This window comes from Rhinopithecus roxellana, chromosome 15, assembly GCF_007565055.1.
Source record: "Rhinopithecus roxellana isolate Shanxi Qingling chromosome 15, ASM756505v1, whole genome shotgun sequence".
NCBI lineage: Eukaryota > Metazoa > Chordata > Mammalia > Primates > Cercopithecidae > Rhinopithecus > Rhinopithecus roxellana.
The window spans coordinates 107,976,448-107,999,524 of NC_044563.1; the positions used below are offsets into that span (position 1 = coordinate 107,976,448).

Sequence of the window (23,077 nt, forward strand, 5' to 3'; positions counted from 1 at the left end):
ACTCCAGCCTGGACAACAAGAGCAAAACTCATCAAAAAAGAAAGGAAAGGGGAGGAGAGGGGAGGGGAGGGGAGGGAAAGGGAAGGCAGGGGAGGGGAGAGGAGGGGAAAGAAGAGGAGAGGAAGGGACAGGAGAGGAGAGGAGAGGAGAGGAGAGGGAGGGGAGGGGAGGGGAGGGGAGGGGAGGGGAGGGGAGGGGAGGGGAGGGGAGAAAAGAGATGAAGGAAGATATAAGAATTAAGAAGACATTGGCTAGGCTGGGCACAGTCGCTCTCATCTGTAATCCCAGCACTTTGAGAGGCCAAGGCAGGCGGATCACCAGAGGTCAGGAGTTCAAGACCAGCCTGGCCAATATGGCAAAACCCTGTCTCTACTAAAGGTACAAAAATTAGCTGGGCATGATGGTGTGTGCCTGTAGTCCCAGCTGCTCAGGAGGCTGAGGCAGGAGAATCGCTTGAACCCGAGAGGCGGAGGTTGCAGTCAGCCAAGATCGCACCACTGCACTCCAACCAGGGCGACAGAGCGAGGCTTCAGTCTCTCTCGGGAAAAAAAAAAAAAAAGGCATCGGCTGCCTGGCTGCCATGAAGCCAAGCATTGTCTCAATACATAAACTTCCTCAACCCTCGCAAAATACCACTTGAGCTGGGCACAGTGGCTCATGCCTGTAATCCCAGCACTTTGGGAGGCCAAAGTGGGCAGATCACAAGGTCAGGAGTTTGGAAATCAGCCTGACCAACATGGTGAAACCCTGTCTTGACTAAAAATACAAAAATTAGCCGGGCGTGGTGGCGCACCTATAATCCTAGCTACTCAGAAGGCTGAGGCAGGAGAATAGCTTGAACCCAGGAGGCAGAGGTTGCAGTGAGCCGAGATCGTGCCACTGCACTCCAGCCTGGGTGACAGAGCAAGACTCTATCTCAAAAACAAAACAAAACACTTGAACATCAGAGAAGTTAAGTAACCTACCCAAAGTCACACAGCTAGTGAGTGACAGATCATTGACTGGTGCCTCATTCCCTAGCCCACTCCCACTTTTCCGTGCTACCAAACTCAGTCAGAAAACCAGAACTGAAGCCACTAAGTTAGGAACCAAATTTCATATCAAAAGTTCAATCTCATGCCCCTGAGATAAATAAACTGGCATAAGGAACTCTATGACCATACTTGATGGGGCAAGAGGAGTGGTGAGAAAGGATGAAAGGAGAAAGCACAGTTGCCTTAGACACCCACTCCCTACTAGCTGTGTAACCTTGATCAAGTTACTCGACCTCTCTGAGTCTCAAATTCCTCCCACATGAAATGACCCTGAGTGACTGCCTGAGGGTTGAAGGAGGATTAAGTGAGTAAATATTTGTCAAGCACTTAGAACTGTACCTGGCAAATAAGTGCTACATAAGAGCTCGTTCAATAAATAAAATCACGTTGTTGCAGTTATTCCTAAATTGCCAAGCCGTGATAGCAGTGGGGATACAACAGCAGCTCCCTCTGCTTCTGGTAACCCAGTGGCATCTGGAAGTACTCCACTGAGGAGCAGACAAGTCCTCTGAGCCCCCATCCCCCTCACAGTGCACCCAGGCTTGCCTCCTTAGCCCTTTGATAACTCATGACGTTATTTACTGACCCTACACCTCTCTGTAGCAAGTTCCTCAGTTTGAAAGTGTTTTTCCACCCACAGTTGTGCTTCTAAGTCTTACCTCAATCCTGTAAGGCAGATGGAGCAGACAGTCTGTCACAAATTAGGAAACTGAGGCCTGAGCAGGTGCCTGACTCGGCTAAGGCTGGACAGCTGTCAGATCAGGGACTCAGCCCCGGCTGGATGTCTCCCAGCCTCACGCCTGGCTCACTGTTGAGCCTGCCAGGAGATTCCTTTTATCTTTTTTCCTATATGTTTCAAAATGTTTTCATTATGAAACATGCTTTAAGAGTTTATACACACACAAACATATATTTTAAATAATAATAGTAGACCAGGCATAGTGGCCCACGCCTATAATCCCAGCACTTTGGGAGGCTGAGGCTGGAGGATTGCTTGAGCCCAGGAGGGTGAGACCAGCCTAGGCAATGTAGTGAGACCCTGTCTCTACAAAAAATAAAAATAAAAATGAATTGTTCAGCGATGGTAGTGTTTGCCCGTATTCTTAGCTACTCAGCAGGCTAAAGCAGGAGGATCGCTTGAGCCCAGGAGTTCGAGGTTACAGTGAGCTGTGATCATGTCACTGCACTCCACCCTAGGCAACAGAGCAAAACCCTGTTTCTATTTAAAAAAAAAAAAAAAAACTAATAAATAAATAATGATAATAAACTAGTACCTACTTAAGAAATAGAATGTTACCTTGGAAACTCTATGTGCCCCTATTTTTCTGATAATAGCATACTTGGTCATATATTACAAAAAACATAAGAATTCACATAACTCTATAACATACATAGTGAAAGGCCTCTTTCTAGCCACTTAGTATAGAGCAGCTCTATCCTGTAGAACTTCGAGATGACACAAATGTTCTGTATTTGTGCTGTCCAATATGGTAGCCACTAGCCATATATGACCACTGAGAACTTGAAATGTGGCTAGTGCAAGTGAAGAACTGAATTTTAATTTTATTGAATTTTTAATAGCTGTACACATGTGTACACACACATTCTTGTTAATATGCTAATAAGAATGAGTAATGTTTTTCTTTCCTTTTAATAACACGTCATGGCCATCTTCCCATATCACTACATATTGATCTACTTTATTATGTTTAATGGTAGCTTGGCTATTCCATTTAGGAGGTATTACGTTTTATTTAACTAGTCCCCTATGGGTAGATATTTAGGGAGTTTCCCTTTTTTGTTACTGTAAAGAATGAGTGTATCTGTGGGTCTTAGGGATGACATGACCACGTTTGTAAGGTGGCTTCTCAGCAGTGGAACTTCTGAATCAAAGGGCCCAGAAATTCTTAGTTATGACTCTAATGCCCAGCCCTACCAGAGCCTAGAAATAGCATTGCAGAAAGATGTTGAGAAGTATAATGCTTATAGCTCTGAAGGATGTACAGCCACAAGTGTGTATCATTCAGAGCTTTGGCGGCAGATAAACCCTGAAATCAATGGTCACTTTGCCATTCGCTCACTATGGTAGGCAGAAAAACATCTCCCAACCCCCTACAAAGATACATTCACTTGTCACCAAAACCTGTGAATATTATCTTATATGGCAAAAGATGCGATTCAGATAAGAATTTTGAGAAGAGAAGCTGGTCCTGGATTATCCAGGTGGGCCATAAACACAATCACATGTGTCCTTATTAAGGGAATGCAGAAGGTACTAGAGACAGAAGAGGAGAAGACACAGATACACATAGAGAAGAAGGTGATGTAGAGACAGAAGCAGAGACTGGAGTAATGCAGTCACCAGGAGCTGAAAGAGAAAAGAAGCAGATTCCCCTCTACAGGGAGTACAGCCCTGCCCCACTTTAATTCTGCACTTATGGCCTCAAGAACCATGAAAGAATATATTTCTGTTGTTTGAAGCCATGAAAGCTGTGGTCATTTATTATAGCAGCCACAAAAAACCAATATACTCACAGTATGACCTTGGACACCACTGAGCTGCAGTTTCTACATCTGAAAAGTGGGAAAAGGAAGAGTTGTGGTGACCAGAAAGATTGTCTATGAAGTACTTTGCATGGTTCCTGGAACTGTACAGGCGCTAGACACAGGTGCAGTGGAAGCTGGGAGAAAAGTCACCCGAGACAGGCTGGTGTCACCACTTCCTGTGGAGCACTGAGCAGGTGATTTAGGATTTGCAAGATATTGGATGAGATGACTCAAGTAGGACTTAGAATGCTCCTTGAACACAGCAAGTGCTTGATAAATGCTACCTATGGTTTATTGTATTGCCTCCATTACTGCTACCCCTGTATTAGCCTGTTCAAACTGCTATTACAAAATACAGCAGCCTGCATGGCTTACACAACAGAAATTTCTTTTCTTGCAGTTCTAGAGGCTAGAAGTCCACGATTAAGGTGTCAGCAGGGTTGATTTCCTTTGAGGTCTCTCTCCTTGGTTTACAGATGGCTGCCTTCTAGCCATGCCCTCACATAGTCTTTCCTCTGTGCACTCATGCCCTTGGTGTTTCTCTTTATGTCCAAATTGCCTCTTCTAGGACACACACACAAAAATGGAAAGACATTCCATGTTCACTGATTGAAAGAATCAATAGTATTAAAATGTCCATACTATCTAAAGCAGTCTACAGATTGAATGCAATCCCAATCAAAATACTAATGACATTCTTCACAGAAATAGAAAAAAAAAATCCTAAAATTTATATGAAACCAAGAAAGACCCAGAATTGCCAAAATCTTCCAGAGCAAAAAGAACAAAACTGGAGGAATCACACTATCTGACTTTAAATTATACTACAGAGCTGTAGTAACCAAAACAGCATGGTACTGGCATAAAAAACAGACACACAGATTAATGGAGCAGAATAGAGAACCCAGAAACGAATCCATACATTTATAGTAAATTCATTTTTGACAAAGGTTCCAAGAACATACACTGAGGAAACAACAATCTCTTTAATAAATGGTGCTGGGAAAACTGGATATTCATATGCAGAAGAATGAAACTAGACCCCATCTTATATATAAAAATCAAATCAAAATGGGTTAAAGACTTAAACCTAAGACCTTATACTATGAAACTGCTAAAAGAAAGCATTAGGGAAACTCTCCAGAACATTGGACTGGGCAAAGATTTCTTGAGTAATACCCCACAAGCACAGGAAACCAAAGCAAAAATGGACAAATGAGATCACATTGATTTAAAAAGCTTCTGCCCAGCAAAAGATACAAATCAACAAAGTGAAGAGACAACCCACAGAATGGGAGAAAATATTTAAAACTATCCTTCTGACAAAGGATTAATAACCAGAACATATAAGAAGCTCAAACAACTCTATAGGAAAGAAATATAATAATCTGATTTTTAAATGGGCAAAATACCTGAATAGACATTTCTCAAAAGAAGAGCTACAAATGGCAAACAGGTATATGAAAAGATGTGCAACATCATTTGATGTGGTTTGGCTCTGTGTCCCCACCCAAATCTCATGTCGAATTATAATCTCCATGTATCAGGAGAGGGACCTGGTGGGAGGTGATTGGATCATGGGGGCAGTTTCCTCCATGCTGTTCTCATGAAAGTGAATGAGTTCTCATGAGATCTGATGGTTTTAAAGTGTGTGGCAGTTCCCCTCTTGCTCTCTCTCTCTCCTGCCACTATGCTTCCCCTTTGCCTTCCCCTATGATTGTAAGTTTCCTGAGGCCTCCATAGCCATGCAGAACTGTGAGCCAATTAAAACTCTTTTCGTTATAAATTACCCAGTCTCAGGTAGTTCTTTACAGCAGTGTGAAAATGGACTAATGCATCATTGATCATCAGATAAATGCAAATCAAAACTACAATGAGATATCATCTCACCCCAATTAAAATGGCTTTTATGCAGAAGACAGGCAATAGCAAATGCTGGTGAAGATGTGAAGAAAACGGAACCTTCATATACTGTTGGTGGGAATGTAAATTAGTGCAACCACTATAGAGAACAATTTGGAGGTTCCTCAAAAAACAAAAAATAGAGTTACCATATGATTCAGCAATCTCACTGCTGAGTATATACCCAAAAGAAAGGAAATCAGGAATATAAAGGAGATATCTGTACTCCCATGTTTATTGCAGCACTATTCAAAATAGCCAAGACCTGTGTGCAATCTAAGTGTCCATCAACAGACTAAAGAAAATGTGGCACATATACATAATGCAGTACTCTTCATCCACAAGAAAGAATGAGATCCTGTGATTTGCAACAACATGGGTGCAACTAGATATCATTATGTTAAGTGAAATAAGCCAGGCACAGAATGACAAACTTCACATGTTCTCATTTACTTGTGGTAGCTAAAAACTAAAATGATTGAACTCACGGAGATATGAAAATGATGGTTACTAGAGACTGAGAAGGGGTATTGGTGGTGGGAGGAAGGGGGGATGTTAAATGGGTACAAAAATATAGTTTGGTAAAATGAACAAGATCTTGTATGTGATAGTACAATAGGGTGACTACAGTCAACTGTATTTTAAAATAACTAAGAGTATAATTGGAATGTTTGTAACACAAAGAAAGGAACAATGCTTGAAGTGATGGATACCCCATTTACCCTCATGTGATTATTGTGCATTTCATGCCTGTACCAAAATATCTCATGTACCCCCTAAATACACACACTAAGTACCCACAAAAATTAAAAATTAGAAGAAATGTTCTATGCCTAATGTCTCTGAGTTAGAGAAACTAGAATTTTGGTCCATATTCCTTTCTGAAAGACCAATGCCAGTTACATTAAGAAAAATTCCCTTCAAAAGCAACTTAAAAGTTTTGGTGTGGAAAGGGTTCACTTCAGTTATCTGGAAAGCCCAGGCCCTGGGTCCAGGAAATTCTGTGGCGGTTACAGAGTTACTGGGAGGTATCACAGGCCTTGCTAACACTCAGCTCACATGAGTTTCTTCAAAAACTTCCATGATGTGTTTCTTGGAGAAAAAGAATGTGTCATCTCACTTTCTCCTCACAGCTGCCACAGCCAGGGCATAGAGATGGGGCAAAGCCCTGCCTACTGGGGCAGTGGGTAGAGGAAGATACTGCACTTAGTGGAAAATGCAAATGAATTCCACTAGGGCTCCAACCTTTGACTCTGAAAAGGGAAGTAGAATCGTGGCCCAACAATTTAAAATAAAGAAGTAGGTGGCTTATAATAACTCTGAGGCTTCCAGGAAAAAGCCATTCTGAGTGTAAATAACAAAGAAGTCAAAGAAAACAGCCATGCCACCTGATGTGACTGCCTGGAAAACAAGGAGAAACTAGTTCGCAGGGAAACAAGAGAGATGACCTCTTTTACACATAACCCTCGGAAGCTTCTGCAGTCAGAAAGCCCAGGATGCAAATCCTTCCCTGGGCCATGAACACAGGAATGACCCAATGTCCTTCCACGCCACCAGGATTTAGATAATGATCAGTCAAACTCAACTGATCCATTCTCTAATTGCAGTCAGAATGGTCTTTCTAATGACAACCTTGATGATCATGATAGCACCATTTACTGACTGCCAACTGTGAGGCGGGCACTTGCCATGTATTATCTCAGCATTTTAAAAATAGAAGGTCTTGACTTTTAGTGAAACAGAATAGAAAGTATCAGAGTGCATCACATTTGGAGAAAACAAATGTATTCATGTTTACTGGGTTAAAATGTCTCATTTATTTCATACCTCATATGGCACTCAAAACTACATGAAAGCATCTGTTTGGGAGTACCTGTGTCTGATCTTACGACCACAAGAAGGCAGGTGCTATTACCAACCCCAGCTTACAGAGAAGCAAATGGAGGTGCCTAGTGTTTAACTTGTCTCAGGTCACACAGCTCATGAGAAAGGATGCTGGGACTAGAACCCAACAGTTCAGAGCCCACCACGCTTACGTCACTCTTTGCTGCAATGCCTTCAAATGTTCCCCACAAGTCTTAAAATAAATTCACAAACTCCATCCTCACAGCCTCACTTCTCACCACTCTGCAGTTCCTCTCATTGGCCTTCCTTCATGTCTTCCACCAGCACCTGCTCTGCCCCGCCCCAGGATCCTTCCATGTGCTGTGGCCTCTATGTGAAATATTTCCCACCCCACTCCCCAGGTTCAAACCTGCACCCCCTTTATAGCCCACCATCACTTGCTCAGAGAGGCCCTCCTTTCTCCTCACCCCTGATTAGGTTCCATTACCCCAGAGAGCACCCTCCCTACCTCCTTCGTCATCTTGTCATAATCTGCCTTAATAAATGACTACAGAATTATTTGTTATAGTTTTGTGAGGCCCATAAGAGCAGGCACTATCTGTCATGTTCTCAGGTACATCCCCAGGGCTTAGCACAGGGCTTAGTGAAGCAGGAATTCCATAGATATTCTCTGAATGAGTAAATGAGCCAGGTGTATGTGAAGCATCACTGCTAAGAGACAGGAACTATAAGCAGGTGTTGGCTCAGAACACCAACATTTAAAATTACACGGGCATTTTGGGAGGCCGAGGTGGGTGGGTCACCTGAGCTCAGGAGTTCAAGACCAGCCTGGCCAACATGGTGAAACCCTGTCTCTACTAAAAATACAAAAATTAGCCAGACATGGTGGCGGGTGTCTGTAGTTCCAGCTACTCGGGAGGCTGAGGCAGGAAAATTGCTTGAACCCAGAAGGCGGAGGTTGCAGTGAGCCAAGATGGCGTCATTGCACTCCAGCCTGGGTGACAAAAGCAAAACTCTACCAAAAAAAAAAAAAAAAAAAAAAATTACATGGGGCTTCACCATGAGTAAACACCAGGGTATTGAAATCTGACTCACTTGGCTTCAAATCCAGCCTCTACAGCTTATTAGCTGGATGACCTGTGTGTGTTCCTCATAGGCTCTGAATTTTCAGTGTCCTTGTCTGTCAAATGGTTGTAATGCTTAAGTGCATGTTGTTAAGATGAAACTGAGATAACCCAGATCATGGCCTGGCCGTGAGTAGAGGCCCAAAAAGCTATAGTTATTATTAATATTTTTAAACAACATTGTGTTCTTCGCAAAACTCTCTTAGGCTTCACAAGGTGATGGGTGGTGGGGTTGGGGGAGACAGGCATTCGCACGCATTGTTGCAGGGAGAGCACTCTGACTTGACTGCTGCGGAAGGAAATATGACAAGATCTATCAAAGTGACAAAGGCCATACCCTCTGACCCAACAAATCTATTTCCAAGAATTTTATTCAAGGCACATCAAGTGGCTTATGTAACATGGGTTTTACTGCAGCCTTCTTTATAACAACAATGAGCTGGAAATAACCTAAGTGCTCACCCACAGGGAACTGGCCATATGTAAACTATGGTGTCCCATATACTGGAAGGCAAAGCAGCTCTAAGAAAGAGCTGACCTTGGGTAGGTCGCGGTGGCTCACACCTATAATCCCAGCACTTTGGGAGGCCGAGGCGGGCGGATCACGAGGTCAGGAGATCGAGACCATCCTGGCTAACATGGTGAAACCCCGTCTCTACTAAAACTACAAACAATTAGGCAGGCATGGTTGTGGGCACCTGTAGTCCCAGCTACTCAGGAGGCTGAGGCAGGAGAATGGCGTGAACCCGGGAGGCGGAGCTTGCAGTGAGCTGAGATCCGGCCACTGCACTCCAGCCTGGGCGACAGAGCAAGACTCCATCTCAAATAAAGGAAAAAAAAAGAGCCAAACTTGAATGAAAGAAAGGCTAACCACAGAGCCATGTGTACATTATGCTACCATCTATGTAAAAAAGATAAAAAAGAGCATTTACCCTTTTCATTGCATGTGCGTAAAATGTCTCTGGAAGGGCAAACCGGCAACAGATAACACTGGTCTCCCCCAGGGCAAGGAGCTGGGTAGCAGGGACACAGTAGGGAAGTCTTTTCTCTACAAGCCCTTTTGGACTTTTTGAATTCAGAAACATGACAATGCCTTACTTCTTCAAATAACTAAGTGTAAAGGCAATAGTGACTCCCTTAACCTCCCTTTCACAAAAGGAAGACAACAAATAAAGGTCATATGATTTCTTCAAAGTCACCCAGCTGTTAGGAGGAAGTCAAGATTCAGCTTCTGATCCCAAGTTGGACTCTAGCAATGACACTTCATTCATTTGACACCAATTTTGTGTATTCAGCATTTATTCCACAACAGGAGTGACCCTGTGCAGGAACATATGGGCTAGCAAATAAACACTGGCAGGAAAAGTAGATGAAAGGAAGAACCAATTTCTTTTCTTTTTTCTGCACTATGCATCATAAACAGGCCCAAAGGGCCAGGCTGGGACCAGCTTAGGGAGTGAGGCAGGTGTGGACAGTAAGCTTGCTTTACTACCAGCACCTGCCCTGGCTAAAGGAGGCAGCCACTACTCAATCCGATCTGCTGTTTGCCATCTTCGGATATAAGCCCAGTTTTGCCAGATCTGATATTTCCCAGGAAAAGCCAAAAATCCAAACTTTTAGAAACGTGAAATCACTGGATTTGTAAGTGTTGGCAACTAATTCAACAGGCCAACCAGCACTTTGAAGGCCAAACATGTAGGTTTGTGACCTTTACTCTACGACCATCACAGCTGCAGCCTCTAGTCTTCTTAGACCTTTTATGCGGAGCCTAAGCCAGGTATAAGGTAAGCCTGCACTAATCAGTCCCTGTGGCCTTGGGCAAGTCACTTCACTTCTCTGGGTCTGCTGACTCACCAGTTAATTAACGGTTTGGCCCAGCTGATGGCCACGATGTTCTTTCACCATCTCTGGCTGTGCATTCAGCCCCTACCCTGGGAGCCATACACACTGAGAACCTTTGAGAGAGGAGGCAGGGACTGATACGCTAACACAACACAAACTCAGAACCATCCCTCAGCCATGCTTGAACTCCCACCTACCACATTATCTAATTCACCAGCCTCTTCACTTAGCGGCTCTCTGTCTTAACTCACTCTCAACTCATTATCGATTTCTCTATGAAGCCTTATGTATGACATACTCCCTCCCCTATGTATTATATACACACCCAGATACAGGGTAAGCCAGCAGCACCCAAGATATTGCTAAAGGAAACACACAGAAAGCAGAACCCTCCAAGCCAGCATAGGAGACTAGATCTGGACCCCACGCCTGCCCCAGGGCCAGACTACTGGATGGAAACTAGATCACAAGCAAATTTTCAAAAGCGGTGGGGCCATTTGGTCAAATCAATTGTTTACCATGACTATTTTATTATCATGATGACTGCTGATTAGAATAATATTAACTATCATCAGAGGCTGGCCAGGATGGTCAGGACTGTGTCAAGCCTCTATTTGCATCTATTACCTCAGTTAATTTCTACTCTGAACCAATGAGGTAGGTTTCATTAGGCTCATTCTGCAGATGAAGAAACCGAAGCATAGGGATTCACTTGCCCAAAGGCAGAAGACTAGGAAGGGGGACCAAGAGGCAAATCCTGTATGATTTCAGAGCCTGAACTCCTGACCCCTCTGTTTTAAACAATGCTTGTGTGTGCCACACACAGAGCTGAGAGATTAAACGCCACCCATTGCTTCCCTTCATAAACATCACCCATAGCTTCTTACCTTAGAGCAAGAGGACTCTGCCCCTCAAGCAAGGAGTCTTTGTTTCCTTGTGGCACCCACAGACCAGGCTGCAGTTGTTGTGTTTATTTACTTGTTCAGTGTCTGATGAGCCCTGACAGGATGGAAACTCCTTAAAGGCAAAAATCTTGCCCGTCTTGTTCACTCTCATATCCCGGTGTCTAGCATGGCACTGAGCACATGAAAGGTACCCAATAAATATTTTTATTTTATTTATTTTTTAACATATTTTTAATTATTTTTACTTTTTTTCTTTTTTTTTTTTTTTTTTTTTTGAGACAAGGTCTCACTCTGTCACCCAGGCTAGAGTATGGTGGCACAATCACAGCCCACTGCAGCCTTGACCTCCTGGCTCAAGCAATCCTCCCACCTCAGCCTCCTGAGTAGCTAGGACTACAGGTGTGTACCACCACACTCAGCTAATTTTTTGTAGAGACAGGTCTTGCTGTGTTGCCCAGACTAGTCTTGAACTCCTGGCCTCAAGTGATCCTTCCATCGTGGCCTCTCAAAATATTGGGATTACAGGTGTGAGCCACCATGCCTGCCCAAATACTTTTAAATGATGGAATAAAAGGTGCACTTCCAAGTCACCAGGAAGAGTGGCCTTCCCTTTCCTGAGAGATCAGAATAATTTTCTTTGCTGCTGACTAAACTTGGGTCCACCTAAGCATTATTGTCCACGGGGACGTAGACCTGGGCCACATAGGTGAGCAATCCTGAGTCTGTTTGCTGGTCAGTGGAGCCTACAGACATGGCAGAGCAGAAGTGCCTGCTACATAGCATAGCACATTTGTTTCTATTAAGGACCAATCTTTGCAACTCTTAGGAGACAACAGCCAGCCAAGGAATGAACACTGACTCTTACAAACAAGCAAATGTTAAGGGTCAACTGTGAACTATGGAAAGGGCTCAACAGGAAGCAAGTGACAACTTTCTCAGGCGCTACTGGAAACCGAGTGCAGACAGAAGAGCCTGAGAGTCCAGACTCTCAGACTCAATAAATAAATATTAGGCACAACAATAAATATTAGGCGCAACAATAAATATTAGGGCAAACAGGATACACACTCAAGTGTTTATCTCTGCTTAACAGTGTTCACTAAGTGTCCACAGGATTCAGAAAGCTGACAATTTGGACGCACCTAGAAGTAATTATATCATCACGTCATCGTCACATTGGCCTGCAAGCCACTGTATAATCACCAGAAAAATCCCCTTCTGTGGTACAAGTTAAGCAAAGCTGTGGGAAATAACCACACATCTTATTTACTCATCTATAAGCCCACTTTAAGTATCAAGTTTCTTGAAGTGCATATTGTCTGGGTGTGGCCCACAAATGTCATCCAGAGTGATTCCACAGCGCCTACCAGATGGTAAGCCAAAAAGTCTAGACACAAGCAGTAGCTAAGACTGACCATTACGTGAGTGAGTCATTACATTTCTGACATGTAACGTATATAAAACCCTGGTGAGAGAAAGAGTAGTCAAAAGCTACAGTCTGGCAGCCAACAAGAGTTTTAAGTGTGGGAAAATGTGCTCTAGATTAAAATGTGCAACTTTAAAAAATTAGCTCCACTCTCTCACTGCAGAAATAAGATAAAATGTTTTTTTCATAAGAAAAGGAGATGAGGCTGGGTGCAGTGCCTCACACCTATAATCCCAGCACTTTGGGAGGCCAAAGTGGGAGAATCCCTTGAGGCCAGGAATTTGAGACCAGCCTGGGCAATATAGCCAGATCCCATCTCTACAAAAAAATAAAAAATATATAGCCAGGCATGGTGGTACATGCCTGTAGTCATACCTACTAAGGAGGCTGAAGCAAGAGGATCCCTTGAGCCCAGGAGTTTAAGCCTGCAGTGAGCTATAATCACGCCACTGCACTTCACCCTGTGTGATAAAGTGAGACACTATCTCCAAAAAAAATAGAAAAGAAAAGAAAAGAAAAGAAAAGAAAAGAAAAGAAAAGAAGAAGAAGGAAGGAAGGAAGGAAGGAAGGAAGGAAGGAAGGAAGGAAGGAAGGAAGGAAGGAAGGAAAAAGAGAAAAGAATGGAGAGGAGAGGAGAGGAGAGAAGAGAAGAGGAGAGGAGAGAAGAGAAGAGGAAGGGAAGGGAAATTTCTTCTCAGGTAGTACAGCCAGGTATAACAGGCATTGAATAGAGACTCAGAAAACTGATGAAATAGCCACATATGATCATTTCATGGACGTAATGAGTCCAATTCAAGCCCATTTAACTCAACCAAATATTAGAGTGCCCACTGGATGCCAGGATCTGAGTAAAGGAAGTTACAAGGGGCAAAGAAGAATAAATTATCTTCCCCCAAGGAGCTCAGAGTTTCTAAGGAAATATCCAAAAGTAATACTATAAATGCAAGCAGACACCAAGGGATGTAACTGAAGATGGACAACTGAGACAAGATTGAGGCAGAAAGGTTCACTCACATTCTAGAGTTAACAAAGCTAATGAAAGGTCAGCTGAGAACTACAGGTTCTCCACTTCCTTGCCCATAAGTCTAATGAATATGGGGCCTGGAGAATGGAAAGGAAATTTTGAGAAGGAAAAACAAGCTTTCATATGTAAGAAGTTTTAAAAGTTCAAGGTGTATTCAAGTCTTAACTATGAGAGACCAGGTGTAGGATGAAAACATCACATTTCAACAAATATCTAGGGAGTACCTACTACCCTTGCCACAAAGATGAGCCAGATATGGCTCCTACAATAATATAATAATAAAAGGGAATAGTAATTGGTCATGATTAAAGAAAAAGACAGGGGTGGCCGAGGCAGGTGGATCACCTGAGGTCAGGAGTTTGAGACCAGCCTAGCCAACCTGGTGAAACCGCATCTCTACTAAAAATACAAAAATTAGCTGGGCATGGTGGCAGGCACCTGTAATTCCAGCTACTCAGGGAGGCTGAGGTAGGAAAATCACTTGAACCTGGGAGGCTGGTGGTTGCAGTGATCCAAGATCGCTGCCACTGCACTCCAGCCTGGGCGACAGAGCAAGACTCCATCTCAAAAAAAAGAAAGAAAAGAAAAGAAGAGGAGAGGAGAGGAGAGGAGAGGAGAGGAGAGGAGAGGGAGGGAGGGGAGGGGAGGGGAGGGGAGGGGAGGGGAGGGGAGGGGAGGGGAGGGAGGAGAGGAGAGAAGAGAAGAGAGAAGAGAAAAGGAAAGAAAAGAAAGAAAAGAAAAGAAAAGAAAAGAAAAGAAAAGAAAAGAAAAGAAAAAGACAGGAAAGCCTAAAGCTGGGATGGGAAACAATGCTTACAGCAGACCAAAGCAGAGAATGTGAACAAGATTAGCGGGCCAGGTGGGGAATGTGGCAAACTAAAGAGTGTCCTCAGACTCCTTTTGGTTTATTACAGAAAAGCTGAAAACCTGTGTTCAGATGTCAACTCTCCCAACTTTTAAATAGTGGAAAAATCATCTTGTTTTCTTCTTTTCCCCAAAATACAATGCAAGCCAAACAGTACATGTCTGATGCCAAAGTTTGGCCCATGGGCTGCCAGTTTTAGACCCTTGCATGAGACTGAGTGGGGACAAATGTACACAGGCTGTTGACTGTGAGGGCCAAAGGAATGATGAAAAGACATATTGTGAAGGTTACAGAGCTAAGTCTCAAGAAAAAGAAATACAGCCCTGGGGAAAAAAAGTAATTGAACCAAAAAAATTAAACTCCAGAGGCCTGTGGTATAACACTTGCCACTAACATCTGCACAGCACTTTATAGTTACTAGAGCTCTTCCTCATGTTATCCCATTTGACCACCAACAATCCTAGGAGGTGGACACTATTATTATTCCTATTTTAGAATTGGAGAGTTTCTGGTTCAGAGCATTTAAGCAGCTTGCCTGTGTGGTCCCATAGCTATGGAGGGATAACACCAGAACTCAGGTGTAGATCTTGTACTTTTTCAGACTCTCAAAGAGAAGAATTCCAGGCCATCTCAATCACCTGATTTTTAAAGAATATAGATTCCTGGGCCCTCCCCTAGAGATTTTCATTCACTGGGTCCAAGATACCTAAATTTGTACTTTCCAGATATCTTCCAAGTGATTCTGATGTACAACTAGGCTTGGTAACACTGGTCTAGACCAATGTCCTCTGCTAGGGGCGATTTTGTCCCACTGCCTGGAGACACTTTTTGATAGTCATAACTATGGGAGTGAGGGGTGCTATGGGCATCTAATGGGTAGAGGCCAAGGATGCTGCCAAAAATCCTACTATGCACAGGACAGTCCCCACAACAAAGAATTATCTGCCAAAAACATCAATAGGGCCAAGGTTGGGAAGCCCTGACCAAGGCTCTAGTGCCCTGCTACCCACATTGTGATCTGGGAACCAACAGAATCAACATTGCCTGGGAGCTTCTTAGACATTCCGGCCCCAGCCCAGACCTACTGAATCAGATTCTGTGGTTTAACAGGATCTCCAGGTGATGCACATGCACTTTCAGAAGCACAGCTCGAGACCACGCTTCCTTGGCCATCAAGGAATTTTAGAACAGAATGGAACCTTAGTGGTAGGCCAAAGTCATTACTTTTTAAATAGGGAAACTGAGGCCCAGAATAACTCACCATGATTATACAGCTTGCTCATGGCAGAGCTGAGATCAGATTGCAGATCTCAATTCCTCAACCTGTGTTATCTCCATGATGCCCATTAGGACCAAAATGAGGGCTCATTTAACAATTCTGCCTCTCTGAAAAGTTGATACCAACCTTGGTGGGAAGCTTTTCTTTTGTTTGAGATGGAGTCTCACTCTGTCACCCAGGCAGGAGTGCAGTGATGCGATCTTGGCTCACTGTAGCCTCTGCCTCCTGGGTTCAAGCGATTCTACTGCCTCAGCCTCACCAGCAGCTGGGACTACTGACACGCACCACCATGCCCGGCTAATTTTTTGTATTTTTAGTACAGACATGGTTTCACCATGCTAATCAGGATGGTCTAGATCTCCTGACCTCATGATCCACCCACCCCAGCCTCCCAAAGTGCTGGGATTACAGATGTGAGCCACCACGCCCAGCGGGTGGAGAGGCCTGAAAGGAATCTATTGTCCTGTTGGTGAATAATAATAATAATAAAAAATTATCCCAAACACCACAAAAGAGTACCATGTTTACCCACTAATTCAGCCTGCGAGATGTTTTACAAGGAAAGCGGCCATACTGCTCCCATAGTGGTGATGTCCAGGAGCTCGCATGATGAAACTGTTCTCCAAAATGACAGCAGCAGTCAATATGGTCTCCCCAAAGACATCTGGGGAAAGATATTGAACCAGTTCCAAATAAGTATTTAGAATTAAATGGCAAGCGTAAAAGGGTTTACACCAAGGATTTACGCGGCTGAAGTCATAAGCAGGTTGTGACAGGGTTTGAGACAGCCTAGTTCAGTCTGATACAGACACACATCAGAGCCAATGGTAGATTTTCTCCCCCTCCCCACCCACCCCTACCCTGCCCTCTGTCCTTGGGAAGAAGACAAAAACAAATCCTTTCAGCTATTCTTCCAGGCTCAACTTAAGCTGACATATACTCCAATTCCTAAACAGCTGAGTGCAGTGCAGTCCCTTAATCCTAGTATTTGCTGGAAACCCAACTGCTGTCAAAGATGCCATCAACAAAATACGGGACGCATCCTGTGTCGAAAAGAACCAGCAGGCCGGGCGCGGTGGCTCAAGCCTGTAATCCCAGCACTTTGGGAGCCCGAGACGGGCGGATCACGAGGTCAGGAGATCGAGACCATCCTGGCTAACACGGTGAAACCCCGTCTCTACTAAAAAATACAAAAAACTAGCCGGGCGAGGTGGCGGGCGCCTGTAGTCCAAGCTACTCGGGAGGCTGAGGCAGGAGAATGGCGTAAACCCGGAAGGCGGAGCTTGCAGTGAGCTGTGATCCGGCCACTGCACTCCAGCCTGGGTGGCAGAGCGAGACTCCGTCTCAAAAAAAAAAAAAAAAAAAAAAAAGAACCAGCAAGTTGGAGAAAGTTCTGTAATAGGTAAAGTAAGGAGAGAACGGAAAAGTGGAAGTATTGCTGGCATTCGGCAACCAACTAAAGTGAAACCACAATATTGATGTGTGGGTGAGGGAAATATATTCGCACCTCAAAATTGAGGAGAGAAAAAGAAGAATGAAAGCTTTGCGAGTTTAATACATGAGTAAATACATAATTTTATGTAACATATAATTATATGCTAAATAAATTGAACAAATAATAACGACAGGTTGTTTGGAGGGGGTAGATGTTTATCAGGTCTTCCCACAGGCCACAGTCAGACGCGTTTCTGCCGCTCTCCACAAACCCTTCTAGCTGAGCCTAGCTGTGAGCTTCTGCTTTTTAATGAAGTTAGTATATAGTGATGTCATTTATTACCCTGCTCTAGAAATGCAATATTTTTTAAAAGCGGGGGGGGAAGCAGAGAATGTCCTCTACACATTAGAAGAATATATAAAAGCCTCTAAAATCTCAGAATATGTTACAGCTGGAAATTTCAGGGAGTTTAAAAAAAAAAAAAAAGTCAGCTTAAATTTCATAGACCGTTTAAATTCTTAGTTGATGATAATTAGGGAGCAAGTGGCATTTCTTTAAACGCTGCTAGACAGAACTTAATCCAATTTAGGTAATCACTAACCTTTGCTTTTTTTTCTCTTTCTGTCTCCCGTACATGAAATCCAAGGACTGATCTACAAAGGCCATAAACTGGCAAAGCATAAAAAAAGAATATTTAAAGAGGGAGACTGGGTGACTGGAACCTCAAAGGGCCAAGTCTAATTAAAATGGAAACAGGTCCCACAGGCTCCCTAATTTATATTGTCTATAAAGCCAACATCGAGCAGCAGAAGACATCGGGAGGGAGGTGGAGACACTTCCCCACTCTTCTCTTCTGGGAACCTCGTATGGTGTGTTCTGCAGTGTGACAGCTATCCTCGCCCAGGCCAATGCTAGTAATTCTCTATATTCACTATAACTACAGGGCGTGACTTTCCTTATTCTGTGGCATCACTACTGTAAGAATTATCCAGACTGTCCCTTCAGGCTTCATTGTTCACCCACCTCCTGTCCCCTCATTTTACAGTCCCTGAATAGCTCCAGCCTTGACTCCTGATCCAGAAACTTCCGATCCAGAAACTTCCATGCTGAACCACTAGGATTTTCTTGAGAACTTGGGACCCTGGGTTCTCCATGGAAGGCCTTCAAGAGTAGATATCAAAATGTACTGAAAAGAGCAAGACGCTTGAGTTCATGGCTGTGTGACACTGGGGGAGTAACAACCCTCTCTGAGTTTCCGTTTTCTCATCTGAAAATAGAGAAAATAATATCTTCCTGCCTGGGTTGTTGGGAGGCACGAATACCATTACCATAGCTATAGCTGGCTCACAGAAGTTGCCCAATAAATAAGTCAGCTCATTTGCTTTAACTGTACAAGTTACAAAGTAAATCCTGCATCCCCAGGTACTGACAAAAATGTGAATTAACTCAAGTTCACCTCTGATGCCCCATCACTGCCATCCGTCCCCCTCCTTGGCTCCATGTGAAATCTCCTGTAAAACAGTGCTTTCTGCTTATCAGGGTACTGCTCTCTTTGTTCCCCAATTCCAAAACCCGTATTATGTACAAAATCCACAAAATATTTTATTCCTATATTTCAGCAACTAACATATTAATTCACACTGACTTGTTAACAAACGGTCATTTCTACAAGCATTGCCTTTAACATGTATTTACATTTTCCATAGAGAGAGGCAACTCTTGAGAACAAACCTTTAATGATGAACATTAGACATTGTAGGGATCTTTCAGAGGAACTCACACACTATTTTTCAAATCAATTCTGTATTAGGTCTAGCTCTGCAGAAAGAATGAAAAGGAAAAAGGCTGCAATTTAAGAGAAATTTCAGCATATTTCACCTTGTACGAAAGGAACAGCCACAGGAAAACAGACACATGCATACCTACAAATCATTAGTATGGAGAAATCTGAAAAAAATTAAGTAATCCACAAAGTCCTTACTGAATTCAATTCTCTAAAGATAAATGGCTTTAATGTTGAAGATACATTAAGTCAAGGAGCAAAGTGAGGATTATAATTTAGGTCTGGACTATTAGCAAGAGATTTTCAGATAATCAGTGTAATGGTTTTCTAAAGACAAGATTAGGGCTTTTTTCCCCAATAACTGAGCCAATTTGTAACACTCTGTTAAATTTTAAAAATAAATAAAAAACCATCAATCTAATCAACTATAATGTGAGCTAATCAACAATGGAGAATTGAAGGGAAAGACATCTCCAGACTACAAGTCTGGAGTAAAAATCTGTAATCCATTCTCAGCTCCATCCCTGTGTTTATGGCCTTAGACAAATTATTTAAATTCTCCAAGCCTCAGTGGGCTCATCTATATGATAGGGATATAATAGTACCTATATCATTGTTTGCATGAGGAGTATATAATATTATCAAAGTCTCTCAGTGCAAAGTTTAAAACATTTTAAGACCTCAAGAGGTGTTTGCACCTTTCCCCTTTTTAAAACAAGTGGCACATATTGTAATGTTCAAACACAGAACATTATTGAAATTTCACCCACAGAAATAAATATATATCCATGGCCGGCTGGATCTGAAAGAAATGAGGTCCGTCCCTTGAGAAACAAACTAGTCTAAACTAAGCCTTTTTTGACTTTCTTATTTCTAGTGCCTTTCTTCTTTTACATATTAATGGTTCCAGTTGTTAGAAGCATCAGTAACATACTCAAAGAGCAATGGCTGCAGTTGGAAAAACTAAAGACAACTTTGTGGACTGATGAAGCATCACTTCCCTTATCTGCAAAGCTACATTCTACAGAAACCGCTCTAAACAGCACCCTTGATCCTGATTCTAGGGCTGCAACCAGAGAAGACTAACCAGCCAGGTTCCACAGACAGGAGCCCTGCACCTTCCTCAGTCGAACTGAGAACCTTACCAGGGGCTAAATTTTAAATGGGGCTAAATTAGTTTCTGCAAGCTCCATTCCCCCTCCGGTCTGACCCGCTAGCTGCTTCGTGTTGTAACAGCGCCTTCCACCCCAGAGCAATTTACCACAGCTCAGCACTTTGACATTTTGCAGTATGTAGGGCAATGAAATGTCATGACTGCAAATTTCTACAGTGGTCAGGATCACCAAAGAGAGGTCAAAAATGATAGTCTCGCGGGCTTGATCAGCAAGGGTCCCTTAAGGATGGTGGGGGATTGAAGGCGTCCACTGGGCCGGTGGCATCCCTTTGGTCCTTAGTATGGGTCATCTGAATGTGCACGTGTCGTCTGGGCAACAGGTCCAGAACTCCGCCCAAGCAGGGAAGCCCGGAGATTCCAGCCCAAAGTTTTTTCCACGCGGGTCTCCGGGGCAGACGTGCAGCTCAGACGCAGCGCGTGAACCTTTCGTCTTGTGGAGTGCATCGCAGTAATTGAAACCTTGCACACCGCAGGACTGCCGTGGCGTCTATAAATACTCACCGCCTAACTGCTGACAAACAAAACGCGGGCTCCCGACACCGCGGAGGAAGAGGCGGCGGCGGCATGTGACCGAGGACAGGGGCTGGGTGGAACTGGGGGAAACCCCTATTGCCAGACAGGAAGGCATCCCAGAGCCGATTCCTGAAGCACAGTTAGCAAGCACACAGCCTGGTCCCATCCCGGGCGGCGGCCTCTAAGAAAACCGGCCGGAGGGTTGGGCAGGCAGGGTCCTAGCTGCCGGGGCGGGGTCCCCAGAGCGCCCCCTGCGTGCAGCGAGCCCGGCGTGCGCGCACAGTAGGCGCACAGAGGACAGTCTCGCCATAAGGAAGGCAGACGGGAGAAATAAAACCGAAGGGGGATACTGCGGCCTCCCAGCGCGGGGTCCGCAGCTGGGCCGTCCCAGGGCTTGCTCGCAGCCCGTCCCGGCGGGGTCCCCGCGGGCTGGGCCCTGGCCCGCCCTAGTCCGCAGAGCGCGCGTGTGCATCAGCGCACGGGACAAAGTGGCTCCCTTCCCTGCCCTTCTCTCCCTCGCCTCCTTCCAGAAAAAGGGGGACGGCCGGGAAAAGGCTGCTGCAGGCGCGAAATCACCCGCGCTTATGCGGGGACAGCTCTTTAGATTTGCGCCCCAGACCGACGGAGAAAAAGAGAGTCAAACAAGCCGACTTTCTTTTTCGACCTCCCGGCTCAGCCTAGGTCCCGTGATCACCAGCATCCCCATCCCACCCCACGGCGGTACCTCAGCCACCCTAAACAGCAGACCGGCAGCGTGGCCTGCCCACCGCCCCACCATGGTGGTCGCGAGTAGGATCCCCTACGCCTGCCTGCAGCGTCCGATCGGAGGATCCTTAACCATGCAGGAGTTCCCACCTGGTTGCCCCCCAAATGTGACACTTTTCCCCAGCTCCTCCCCCGACCCCCGCCCCGCCGCGCCGGGTGAGATTAGTGCGCGGTAATTTTCTGCTCAATCCTGCGCGGTTGCTGAGCCTATGACTCCGGCCCCTCCCAGAGACGCCCCCCACCCACCACTCACCTCCTTGGGGTGTCCGGCGTGAATCACACCGAGTCGCACACCCGCCGCTCGCCTCCGCCCCAGACTCCGCACGCCTAGGAAAAAGTTTCCGGTCTTCCCGAGGAAGTTTTCTCACCGGGGAGAAATGAGCGACCTGGATGGTTCTCCCCGTCGCGCTCTGCCCAGCTCTCCCTCCCTCCCTCCCTCCTTCCTCCCCCAGCTCTGCCCTCCGATGGGGTCTCGTCCAGCCTCGGTTCCTCTCCAGAGCTAGTCAACAAACGCATCGGCCGCGGAGCTCCCACAGCCGGGCTGGTGACACGTTTCCCTCCTCTCTCATCTTACGGCCTCCTCCTCCCCCTCCTCCCTCTCCTCTCTTCCTCCTCCTCCCACTTTTCCTGTCCCGGGCACCTCGCTTTAGTTTCTCTCCAACGGCCCCCACCTCACTTCACACCATCCCACTCCTCCTCCCCTTCAGCAACTCTCACCCTGCTGGGGAGAGCGGAGAGGGGGGCCCTGCACTTAAATCCAGTTCAACGATTTCAGGAAACCCAAACTTTTTGACTTAACAACAACAACAAAAAATACCGAGGAGGATGCAGGTCAAGGGAGCTCCGCGCTTGTGTTTCTCTCACACAAGGAGAGATCTGCAGCTCCCTGGCCCTGCTGCCCCGCAATGGGAAACTGTCAAGCCAAGAGGTGATTCTGGGGCTCACTTGAAAGGAGCAGGGCGGAGCTGAATAGAGGACTGGAGCCTCGAACTTTTTTTCTTTCTTTCTTTTTTTTTTTTTTTTTTTTAAGGAATAGTCCCTAGGGCGATTCCAGAAGTTGTTTCAAGTGCATTAATGAAAACATAATGCAAGTGAAATCTTTCCCCTGTTTGCAAATTCTTTTAAAGCTCCCAAACTCATTTTCTAACTGCAGGTTTAATGAATTGGAGGGTCCTTCAGAGTTTGAATACCACAGAAAACCAACAAGCCAAAAATTAAAAACAATGCATAATTATTTTGAAAACTGTTCGTGTGTGTGTGTTTTGTTTCTTTTTTGTTTTGTTTTGTTTTGGTTTTTTTGGGTTTTTGTTGTTGTTGTTTTTGCAGGTGTTAAGAATGTAGTGCAGCTGTTTGCAGGACTCACTACTTGCATCATTTCACCCTATGGTTGAGCAGGAAATACTTTAAAAATGCTGCCCGATCGCACATCACACATAGGCTTTGAAACCACAGTGACATTTGCTAAAGAAAAAGATGTGCGTGTCCTTTTATCTCAAAACTGAGCAAGACTCATTTTCATTTTTTGATTTGGTCATTGCCACCCTACAAAACCTACGTGTTAGGGTTGTTGTGGGCATGGGAGCGGGTTGAGGAAGTTCTGGGTGTCTCATTTGT

General features: G+C 44.7%; 1 protein-coding gene across 6 annotated transcripts in view; it reads right to left on the reverse strand.

The window, feature by feature from the left end:
- The window catches only part of PRR5L (proline rich 5 like), a 96,088-nt gene extending 73,698 nt beyond the window's left edge, over positions 1–22,390 (reverse strand). For 2 of the 6 annotated variants that reach the window (XM_030917613.1, XM_030917612.1), the window contains exon 1: positions 21,717–21,877. The gene's annotated coding sequence lies outside the window, so the exon portion shown is untranslated. Of the gene's footprint in view, positions 1–16,325; positions 16,394–21,716; positions 22,078–22,103; positions 22,226–22,280 lie in introns of those variants that run through there. The other 4 variants (XM_030917609.1, XM_030917610.1, XM_030917615.1 and 1 more) reach the window with 4 other exon arrangements.
- Between the last annotated feature and the right edge of the window lie 687 nt (positions 22,391–23,077).